A 12,723-nucleotide genomic window follows, 5' to 3' on the forward strand; every position below is an offset into this window, starting at 1 on the left:
AATCTCTAACTTTGTGTCTGGTGTTTATGTTTAACCTGAAAAATCTTTTCTACACATGGCCATCTTTTTAATTAATTATTTATTTTTTGGTTTTTCAAGTTAGGGTCTCACTCTGGTCCAGGCTGACCTGGAATTAACTATGTAGTCTCAGGGTAGCCTTGAACTCTCTGTGATCCTGCTACCTCTGCCTCCTGAGTGCTGGTATTAAAGGTGTACATCACTATGCCTGGCTCACATGCACGTCTTTATCCACATACTTTAACATTTTGATCTAAGTACCACACAAAAAGCATTTTTTAGCATAAAGCCACAGAACAAGCCTTGGTTTTTATTATTTAAAAAAAAGTTTCATGGTTATTTAGCTTTCTGGCTCTGTGCTTGTGCCTTCAACACCTTCACAACGATTTTCTGCTCCACAATAAGGAAAGCTCACTTGATCCTGTCACGGACACATTTAGCACACATGGAACCACCATAGGCCTGGCTGACATTTTTTTTTTTTTTTTGGACAATCTCGTAAGGACTTTAGGTCTCACAGCACGAACCTCTCAAAGTCGGCCTGAGCACATGCCACATGCTGACTTTGGTGCTTTCCTGACCTTCTTGGTGTTCAGGTAAATAATTATATTACCAGCGGTTCAGGACAGCCTAGTTTTGTTAGAGGCTGTGTTGTAGGAAAGCCTGTGATGGTATGTCAAACGTCAGACCATTCTGAGTGCCTCTGAACACCAGCCCCAAAAGAGGAAAAGGAAGGGGTGCACTAGTTCTCAAAAAGCATTTTTAATGAGCATTCTATATCTAATATTGAAAATTTCCTTCTCCGTTCCTTCAATCAACTCATGTCGCTCCATAATTAACCATCTTTCTTATAAGACTTTTAAGATAAACTACACCAAGTTGATTAATCCACGTATTCACTGATAGGTGAGTAGAGTAGGTTAATGACAATTTTATGTCAATAACTAACACACTTGGAAATGATTTTATTAGGAAAAACTAAGGCAAATTTTGTTTCTGTCTTGAGGTAGGCTGGCCTAGAAGTCAGTTCAGTTGTCTCTCCTTTTAGGTAACAGGACATTACAATCTTTTTTATTTTAAAATACCAGACAAATTATAAGTCACCATCTCCTAGAGAATTCTGTTTTTTTAATAATCCTCTAAGTTGAAGTTGACCTAGAACATAAACTCAGTAATTATATTTATGATATCATGTAACAAAGTAGGGAATGGTTTACATAAAGCTTTAGTTCATCATAGGCTTTAATTAAATGTGACTTTTTTTTTTTCTTTCTTGCCTCTTCTTTTTTTTTTTTTTTTTTTTTTGGTTTTTCGAGGTAGGGTCTCACTCTGGTCCAGGCTTACCTGGAATTAACTATGTAGTCTCAGGGTGGCCTCGAACTCACGGTGATCCTCCTACATCTGCCTCCCGAGTGCTGAGATTAAAGGTGTGCACCACCACGCCCAGCTTCTTGCCTCTTCTTGATGCCGGTGCTGTGGTCACTTGGCGGGATCACATGCACCTTTAGATAAGCCCCACCCTGCTTCTGGGCACTCACCTGGGGTCCAGTATAGTACACATGGAAGTAATGACGGAGATGACCGCTGGCCTGCCAGCCCAAGTCCTCTGGCTACCTGAAGAGGAAAGAATGGAGGGGGTCCCTGAGGGCTGCTGGGAAAAGAGGGGGCCTCCAGGACCAACTGCCAGGAGGCTGCTGGAGAAGAAGGTGGAGACATAGCACTTGCACAGGCTGAGGCACCATTGTGTGGGCACACGTGAGCCTGCTGCCTGATCCAAGCCACTTTGGAGCGCTTGTAAAGCCGACTTGCAGTTTTACCACTTCCCTAGTGGAGAAACTTGAAAGGAGATGAAAATGGAAGCGGGGGGGATTTCCTTCATGAACTTTTTGTTTCCTACTCAGATAAGCTATGCAGATCCATGTTCCTGGACCACATGGATGCTCAGAAATCATCTAGGGGGTAACCTGGAGGACTTCTTCCCAAAAGGAGCTGGTCTCCCTCTGGGAGAGCTTAATTCTCTTAACATTCAGGAGAGCTCTTAATCCATGAATCTGTGATTTCTTTTGGTGGGAGACAATATTATTAATGATAGAAGAAGAGTGGACCAGCTACCTTCCCTATAGGCTTTTAAGAGGTCAATGTGTTACTGGCCTTTTCTGTTGGGGAGAAATAGATAGAAGGATTTTTCCAACATCTAATGGGCTGTTGGGGTCTAAGCAGAGGACAGCTGGCCTTCAGTCAATACTGAAGAGTGGCCTCGGCCAAGAGACGTCAGTTGCCAGTTTGTTGTGTCTAGTCCCCTGCAATGGGACAAACTGAAAATAAAGGAGGAAAAAGAGAAACCTGCCAGCCCTCAAAACATGGAGGCAAGGCCACATGGGCCAATGTCTCCCAGTCCCTCTGGGAGAGCACTCACCTATCCTGTCCCATATCATAGGGCCCCTGTTCAGACATCAGCTATGGGTTCCTGGCTCCTTGCTCCAGGGCCAGCTGTGGTCTCCCCGAAGTCACCCAGGCAACCGGGGTGGTGAGCACATAAAAGCAAAGACTTTCGGGAGATAGTTTTGGTGAATAGATCTCAGTTTATTGTCAGGGAAATGGATTTATAAGCATCTGAGGGCAGGAAGAGGGTCATAAGGGGATTCAATGTACAAGGTTGCTTGATGATGCTTAATTAGTATATGGAGACATTCATTTCAGCACGTAGGCAATGGTGGGGGGTGTTCAGGCGATCTAGGGTCTCAGGGGGATGGGCTGTGTGAAGGTTCTGGCTGATAAGGAGTGTCCTAGGGAACTGGCCAAAGGTCACAGGGCTATGGGCAAAGCCTAAGTTCAGGTGTGTTGGGCTTGGAGAGGGAGTGGCCTCCTATAGTCTGGGGGTCCTTAGCCATGCCTGACAGCTCAGGCCCCTCTCCTGAAGGCTCCAGCCTGTGCCTATCAGTGCCCAACACACACCCAGCATTTTACATAGGTTCTGGGGATCTGAACTCAGGTCCCATGCTTGTATAGCAAGCACGTTACCAACTGAACCATCTCATAGCCCCATTTTTTTTTATTAACAACTTCCATGATTATAAACAATATCCCATGGTAATGCCCTCCCTTCCCCACCACTTTCCCCTTTGAAACTTCATTCTCCATCATATCTCCTCCTCCTCTCAATCAGTCTCTTATTTTGATGTCATGATCATTTCCTCCTATTATGATGGTCTTGTGTAGGTAGTGTCAGGTACTGTGAGGTCATAGATATCCAGGCCATTTTGTGTCTGGAGGAGCATGTTGTAAGGAGTCCTACCCTTCCTTTGGCTCTTACATTCTTTCTGCCACCTCTTCTGCAATGGACCCTGAGTCTTGGAAAGTGTGATAGAGATATTGCAGTGCTGAGCACTCCTGTCACTTCTTCCCAGCACCACAATGCCTTCTGAGTCATCCCAAGCTCACTGCCATCTGAAAAGAGAAGGTTATCTACCGAAAGTGACAGTAGTATTAATATATAAGTATGGACATCTAGAGAAGTGCTTACTGGACAGTTTGGTGAGCATAGTATATACATTTAGCAAGACAGCAGCAGACATTACACCCCTAGGGCTCATAACTGCCCTTTAAATTTACAGTATCAGGGATGTATCCCTTCCCATGGATTGGGCCTCTAGTCCAATTAGAGGGCAGTTGGTTTCCACCATGACAGATGTGCCACTATTACACCCATTGGCTCATTTGGCCTGGCTGACAAAATATAAGGCTTGCAGTGTCCACTGCAAATAAATAAATAAAAATAAAATATTTTAAAAAAGGAAAAGAAATGTGATTGTGACAGCTAACTTGATCAGATGAGACCTCATATAAAAGACATATCTCTTTGGTATGTATGTCTGTGAGGGCATTCCCAGGAAGGATTATTTAGGGAGTATGCAGCTCTTCAAGTGGTTGGAGCAAAGAGCCTTTTTCTTAGCTGCCCATGTGTGCATCTACCCTGTTGCTGCTATCTTTTATGGACATTGGCACTCAACTACATCAGCTTCCAACATAGAATAAAGACAAGCAGCTCTTTAAGAATCTGGCCTTCAGTGCCAGATTGTAATTGCTAAGGCATCCAGCTTGTTGGACTGAGAAGCTACTGGATTATCTGACTCTGTAACCAGTGTTCAGCTATTGTAGGACTGTCTACTGCATATACTAGAGGGTAATCTAAATAATCCCCATTATAATACATATTCACCCCATTAGTTCTGTTCCTCTAGAGAACCCTGATTAATAAGGAATATATATAAGTTATATATAATATATGTCATGTGCATATTATATAATACACATTAAATAAAGTATATAATAACATTTAATAATTATATAATAAATATGATATAAGATATGAGATTATATAATATGTATATATAAAATGTATGAGATGGGAATATAATATATATGTGTATTCCTATTTCATGTGTAGAATACATATACTATATAGATACACATATATAATATACACTATACACATTATATGTGTGTGTGTATCTATACATCATATACTGTTTTCACAGTAAACAAAAGGGTGAGTATTTGGAAGGAGAAAGGGGACAAGCAGTATGAGGAAGGATCTGAATCTTTTCACTGGCCTTTCGAGGAGATGCAGTTCTCTGAACTACCAGAAAAGTCAATAATAGGTAAGTATCTAAAACTTGTATGATTACTACCTATCCAGAAGCTTTTTAAAATTTTTTTTGAGATAGGGTCATACTCTAGCCCAGGCTGACCTGGAATTCACTATATAGTCTCAAGGTGGCCTTGAACTCAAGGCAATTCTCCTACCTCTGCCTCCTGAGTGCTCGGATTAAAGGTGTGTGCCACCACGCCCAGTTCCAGAGGCTTTTTCATAAAGAACAAGTACATGCCATTCTCTCCTTATGTAGGAGTCAATAAAAAAGGGCCTTTCAATCACCAGGACCCAAAAAAAGACCCTCAGGAAAAGCTGCTTGCTTGTTCTAGAAAATTTAGAAATAATATAAACTCTGCCTAGCATGTAAATGAATGCAATAGTCCCTTTGGCCATTGTCCACTCTTGGAGCCTTGTGAGTATATGCCTCTTTACCTTGTAATAAACCCCACCTGTCTACTATACTACACTCTGAATCTCATCTAAGTTATTTTATACTTTTCAATGTATCATTTACTTATTTATGAAAGAGACAGAGAGAAAAAGACAGACAGAAAGAGAATGAGTATGGGTAGGCCAGGGACTCCTAACACTGCAAACAAACTCTAGATGCTTGTGCCACTTTATGCATCTGGCTTTACATGGGTACTGGGGAATGGAACCCAGGCCATCAGGTTTTGCAAGCAAGCATCTTTAACTGCTGAGCCATCTCTCCAACTCTTATTTGATTTTCATTCAAAAAAAAGTACAGAAGAAGATCCTAATGACAAGAGAAAACAATAAGCAAGAGAAAACAAAAATTACACATCAACATGTAGATTACTCTTTTATTAATACAGATGCAATTTTATCAAAAAAATATCACTAGCAAACTGAAACTAGCAACATAAAAAGTATACTCAATTATCAAGTGGTATATGTTACAGCAACACAAATTTGTTTACATGCACAAAAATCAATGGAAGACACCATATCAATGTAATAAAGTACTCAAAACACTCAATTATCTCAATAATATATGAAAATATCACAAAATCTTACAGTGTTATATTGGAGATTATACAAGACTGGTTGACTGGTTAGAATTTTATAACTGAGAAGAGTTGAAATGTTACCCATCCAGATCTAAGTTATCTTGGAACTGCAGGTCAGCCTGGGTTAAAGTGAGACCCTACCTCAGGAAAAAAATGGGTTGGAAAGATGGCTTAGTGGATAAGGAATTTGCCTGCAAAGCCAAAGGATCCTAGTTCAATTCTCAAGGACCCACATAAGCCAGATGCATAAGGGGGTGCATGCATCTGGAATTCGTTTGCAGTGGCTGGATGTCCCGGTGCATCCATTCTCTCTCAAATAAATAAAAATAAATATATTGAATTATCTTTGGCTATCTCTAGACCTTTTAGTAGTCATTTATTGCCCATTTTTGTGTCTGAACTAACATTATTGTTATCATATGAGAAGGCCTTTTGGGATTCATTAACTTAAGAGACCACAAGCTTCCACTAACCCAAAAGCTAAGAATGTCATCAGATATACACATACTTGATATTTCCACCAATATGGCTTTAAATGACTTGATTTATGACTTTCTTTGTTCTGTTGTATAAGTACAATAACTGTAAAACTTCATCACATTGCTACATTTGAACATGTTATTTGGGACAACCTGAATTTATGCACTCAGGCCATGGTTTACTTGTATTTAACTCAACAATAAACACTCTCATTCCCTTTGAGGTGAGAGCCATGTTGTGTACTGACACTTACATGATAACAAAACTAGGTACGCAAAGAAATCTCCTCTATTTCATTAATGACATCTATAAAAACAATCAACTTACATCATACTCAATAGTAAAAGATTAAAAGCTGTCCTCTTAAAAACAGGTAAGAGATAGTCATGTCCTGTCTCAGAGTTTCTACTCAACACTGTTCTGGAGGTTCTACATAGAGCAAGTAGGCAATAAGTAAATATTTCTATTTTCAGATAACATAATATTGCATGTATAAAATTCTATATGTAATTAAATTCATTTAAAAACAATGAGAATTGAAAGAGATACTTGGAATGTGCTTTTGCTAAAATGTACTGGCTCACACCTATCATCTTAATCTCCTACACTGAAGATATATAACATCAGATCAATTGATACAGCTAAGAATACCCAGCTAATTAGAAAATCCAAGCATTAACTTAATCCAAGATGCAAACATATATACATTATAACACAAGAAACACCAAAAGTCAAGACAATATAAATCCACCAAAAAGTATTAATGCATCAAACATGACCTCTAGTGAAAACGAGTTGGAGGAAATGCCTGAGAAAGATTTCAAAAGAATGATTGTAAATATGTTCAAAGAAGTCAAAGAACAAATCAAAGGAATCAAAGAGGAAATCAAAGGAATCAAAGAAGACGCAGGAGACCAATTTCATGAAATAAAGAAGGCAATACAAGACATAAATAAGGAAATAGAAATAATAAAGAAAAACCGGTCAGAATTACTAGCAATGAAGAACACAGTTAATGAAGTAAAAAACTATGTAGAAAATCTCACCAGTGAATGGATGAAGGAGAGGACAGAATATCTAAGCTAGAAGACCAGGTGTCAGATCTAATACAGTCCAATAAAGAGAAAGACAAACTAAGAGGAAAGTATAAATAGGAATTTCAAGATATTCGGGACACTATGAAAAGATCAAACCTAAGAATTCAAGGCATAGTAGAAGGAGAAGAATCTCACTCCAAAGGCATAGTAGGCATCCACAATAAAATCATAGAAGAAAAGATCCCCCAAATTGGGAAAGAGGTGCCAATGCAGATACAGGAAACCTTTAGAACAGCAGCCAGACAAAACCTGGAAAGAACCTCTCCTCGTCATATTATAATCAAACTACCAATCACACAATCCAAAGAAAAAATGTTGAAAGCAGTTAGAGAGAAAAATCAAGTTACCTACAAAGGCAAGCCCATTAGGATTACAGCAGATTACTCAACACAAACTTTTAAAGCCAGAAGGGCTTGAAGTGATGTATTCCAAATTCTGAAAGATAACAACTGTCAACCAAGGTTATTTTATCCTGCAAAGCTATCTATCCAAATAGACGGAGAAATAAGGACATTCCATGACAAAAGCAGACTAAAGGAGTATTTGAAGACAAAACCAGCTCTACAGAAAATGCTCGAAAGAATCCTCCATGCTGAAGAGAAGGAAAAGCACACATATAAGGAACCTGGAAAAAACAAGCAATACGTGTTCAACCATGTTTATTTCTGTTCAATTTATAATAGCTGAGAAATGGAACCAGACTAGATGTCCCTCAACTGATGAGTGGATAATGAAGATATGGCACATTTACACAATGGATTTCTACTCAGCGGTAAAGAAAAATGAAGTTATGAAATTAGAAAAATGGATGGATCTGGAAAGGATTATACTAAGTGAGGTAACCCAGGCCTAGAAAGCCAAGTGACACATGTTCTCCCTCATATGTGGATCCTAGCTACAGATGATTGGGCTTCTGTGTGAGAAGGAAAAAAACTCAGTAGCAGAGGCCAGTAAGTTAAAAAGGAGATATAAAGGGAAGAGAAAGGAAGGGAGGAGGGTACTTAATAGGTTGGTATTGTATATATGTTAGTACAATGTTTGAGATGGGGAGGGGATATGATGGAGAATGTAATTTCAAAATGGAAAGTGGTGGGAAGGGAGGGTATTATCATGGGATATTATTTATAATTATGGAAAATGTTAATTAAAATTGAGAAATAAATAAAAATAAATTTTAAAAAAATGCACTGGCTCCTTGTTTGGGGCCACATGGTAATAAAAAGGTCCCACATTAGCCAGATGCACAAGGGGGCACACGCGTCTGGAGTTCGTTTGCAGAGGCTGGAAGCCCTGGCACGCCCATTCTCTCTCCCCCTCTATCTGTCTTTCTCTCTGTGTCTGTCGCTCTCAAATAAATAAATAAATTTAAAAAAAAATCTGACATCTCTGCTTTCATCTTATGTCTCTCTGTCTTTCCTTTGGTTGAAATAGTGCAGAGATCAGTCATTTATAAGCTTTTCCTCTTTAATCACCTAGGGTACTTACACAACCTCCAAAGATAAATTCCCACAAATTAGCACAATTTTCTTTGAGAGTAAGACTGCAATCTGTGGAAGAACTAATTACCTCCCAAGAACCACCTTATCGCTGAATGCAATAAGGATTTCTTTGGACCACCTTGCAGATGAAAGCTGAGGCAATGATGCATAAGATCACACTTTGACCAGGACTACTTAGTTATGCATATTTCTTATACTTAGCTTAAATCTAAAGCTCCTGTCAGTATCCTGAAGATAGAGCCACTGGACCCCTTTACTTTTTCCTCTTCCCAACATGACCACATTATATAACTATCATTCATATTCTCTCCCTCTCTCTCTCTCTCTCTCTCTCTCTCTCTCTCTCTCTCTTTAAAATTATTTTATTTATTTGGGAAAGAGAGTGAGAAGAGAAAGAGCTAGAGAATGAGCTTTCCAGGGTTTCCAGCCACTTCAAACAAATTACAGACACATGTACTACCTTGGGCATCTGGCTTACATGGATTCTGGGGAATCGAACCTGGGTCCTTTGGCTTTGAAGGCAAATGCCTTAACAGCTAAACCATCCCTCTAGCCCTCTCTCTCCTTTTTACCATTGCTTGTCTCTTTAATTCGCATATTAAAGGCATGTAACCAAGCCTAGCTTGTTGGACTACCAGAGTCCAGGCTTTTTTTTTTTTTTCTAAAACATCTTGCTTGAGAACCACAGCATGGTGTTGGAATAAAGTGATTTCTTCTAGGTACTAGAGGATCATCATTTTTCACGGAGCAGAGGTTTCTGTGCTGACCCTACACAATGCTTGGCCCAGTGATCATGAAAACTAAATAAGCAAAACAATATGGTGAAAGCTAGTTCTGTGTTAATGGTAAGAGTAATGTTAACACTGCCTAGTAGAAGAGAGGAGTCACTGGACACTCTTCTGGAATCCCAGACATCGCTGTCTCCTGCCCTCCATCTGCAAGTGGTCTTGGTCCCAGTGGAGTATATAGGCAGGTAAAAGATAAACCAAAAACTGTAATGAAGTAATGAAACTCTTGTAAAGTCATCAGTCATGTATGACAAGATGGGACTTTTCTGTTTTTTCAGCCGCCAATGATCCTGTAAGTAACCATTCACTCATACTCCTAGATGCCCAGTAAACTTACTGGTTCACCAAACTGGACCTAGGTGAAATGATTAATTTGGTTTGTCCTCAGTATCTTATCTATGATGAATAGATGTTTGCTCACATTTCCCCAGAAGAAATAATGAACCATATGGTGAAAATAGTTACTATCATAACAAAACATTGCACATTTCAAAAATTTTTTATATATGAAATACATTCCCATTTTGTTCCTTTCTTTTCTTTTTTTATTTTTTTTAATTTATTTAAGTTATTTTTGAGAGAGAGAATGGGTGCACCAGGGTCTTCAGCTGCTGCAAACATACTCCAGAAACATGCGCCACCTTGTGCATGTCCCTAGGAATTGAACTGGGTCCTTTAGCTTTGCAGGCAAGCACCTTAACCACTAAGCCATCCCTCCAGCTTTTTTTTTTTTTTAAGTAGGGTCTCATTCTACCCCAGACTGTCCTCGAGCTCATAGCGATCCTCCTAACTCTGCTTCCAAAGTGCTGGGATTAAAGGCATGCACCACCTTGCCTAGCATTTTTCTTTTTAAAAAAATATTTTATTTATTTTCAGGCAGAGAGAGAGAGAGAGAGGCAGAGAGAGACAAAAAGAATGAGTTGCCACTACAAATGAACACTAGATGTTTGTGCTACTTTGTGCATCTGGCTTTATATGGGCACTGGGGAACTCAGGTTGTAAGACTTTTCAGGCAAGCATCTTAACTGCTGATCCATCTCTCTAATGCTTAAAATTTCTAAGAGAGTGAATTTTAGGTGTTCTCACCATAAGAAGTGATAAGCAATTGATGTGACAAATAAAGCAGCTTGACAATAATTACACAGTCATAAATGATATCACTTTTTACACCACAAATGGTTGTAAATTTCCCATTTTATAATAAAGACAATATTTTTAAACTATGAGAATATACAAGTACAACAATGTTGTAGAATATGTTAAATATGCAAAAATAGTTATGCTTCTTTCACTAGAAATTAACAATCTGAAAATGAGCATAAGAAAGTCAGTCCATTTATAATCATATCAGAAAGGAAAATATACATTGGAGTAATTTGAAAAGAGAAAAGTTAAACGTGTTAACTGAAAACTATAAAATAGTGTTGAAATATGTTAAGGAAGACCTAAATAAATGGAAATAAATTATATGTTCATAGATGATGAGGTTATTAGCTCTTGGGTTGGGTAAAACTAGTGGTCTACTAAGTTAATACATTACAAAGATATTTACTTGCTCATTGCAAAGATGTAATATTAGACAGAGATGGGCACCGAATGCCTATGAAAGTAATTTAACTTAAAGATATACAAAATTCTATGCAGCTATTCTTAGCAGCTTCATTAATAACAGCCATCAAATAGGGAAAATATTCATTAACTGGGAACAAAAATAATATTGTTATTTGGCAGAAAAGGAAGTAATACTTATTTCTGGAAGTACAAAGATGAATTTTGAAAATATTATGCTTAGTGAAAGTAAGCAACTACAAAAGAACACATATTGTTCAATTCATGATAAAGGCTATATCAGCAAGTCCTTAGAGATGAAAGTAGATTAATAGTTACATGCAGCTAGGAGAAGGGCAGAAATGGAAAATGAATATTAATCAGTGTGGGTTTTTCCTATAGAGATAATGAAAATATTCTAAAATTAGGTAATGTTGAAGTTGCTCAACTGTATTGTAAAGGAAAAGTTTCTTCCATCCTGTCAGGGTTTGTTGAAATAAACTGACCAATACATACAAATTTTATTGATGTGTAAAGTGTGGAAAACTACAGCACAGGAAAAAAAAAAAACATAGGAATGTGATTACTTTCTAGCTCAAACTTATTTAGAAATGTATATATTCTTTATTCTGTGAGGGGGTGTCAGAAGATCAGTAAATGGTTTCCACATGAACTGAGTTGGTTTGGAGAACATACAATGGCCTGAAACAAGTTTTTTGCCCAATTGTTGCAGATAATTATTTGTGAATGATTCTTGTTGGGATCAATATAGAGGATGATGTTTTGTGACAAAATTTTATTCAGATATGTTGACAGACTTCAAGCTCTTTTCCTGTGACATAAATTTATTTGACCAAACTCAGAGTCACCAGATGTAAATGTGTTCTTTCTCGGAGGTTTAGTCTTTAAGCAGGCAAGGACATATCAGACTGAGCCTCTTCTAGTACCTGCTTGCTTCTTTCTAACTTCACACAAGCTTTCTAACTTCACACAACTTCAGCACACAAGGTTCCCTATTTTAGGGAGATAATCCCTGGACTCCTTCACTATTAATATATCAATATCATATAATTATGCAATTTACATGGGTGAATTATATGACATGAATTATAGCTCATCAATGCTGCCAAGCAGAAATAATTGCATACAATAAAAATAACAATGTGTTATATGGTTCAGAATGTATGTAGAAGTCAAACGTACAATATTAATAGAAAAATGTTGAGAAAAGTAATACACTGCTATAGGTTCTTCTTATCCATGAAATACAAGGCCAGGTATAAGGTATATTTGGCACAACATTTCCATGTCATGCCTGATACATTGTCCAGGATATCAATGTTTTTCACTCATCTGTTTTTGACCTGCATGGTTGATAAGCTGCTAATATGCTTTAATAAATTAATGAATTCTGAGTTATTCTAGCAAAGTATGTAGCTTGAGGAGGTCAGCACAACTACAGAAAGAACCAAGAAAAGTGATCTAAAAATTGCAAATAAGAAATTAATACAGAAAAATCTATGAACATATTCTCATTTTCCATTCTGTGCTTTTTCACCTTAAGATCAGGAACAAGAAAAGAGTGGATGACCGCTTTACTTCTCTTTA

The 12,723-nt window shown here is 38.0% G+C and overlaps 1 pseudogene; it reads right to left on the reverse strand.

Annotated features, from left to right (window-relative positions):
- Window positions 1-354: 354 nt before the first annotated feature.
- On the reverse strand, window positions 355-721 carry LOC123456734 (annotated as a pseudogene).
- Between the last annotated feature and the right edge of the window lie 12,002 nt (window positions 722-12,723).

Source organism: Jaculus jaculus, chromosome X, assembly GCF_020740685.1.
Source record: "Jaculus jaculus isolate mJacJac1 chromosome X, mJacJac1.mat.Y.cur, whole genome shotgun sequence".
Taxonomy (NCBI): Eukaryota; Metazoa; Chordata; class Mammalia; order Rodentia; family Dipodidae; genus Jaculus; species Jaculus jaculus.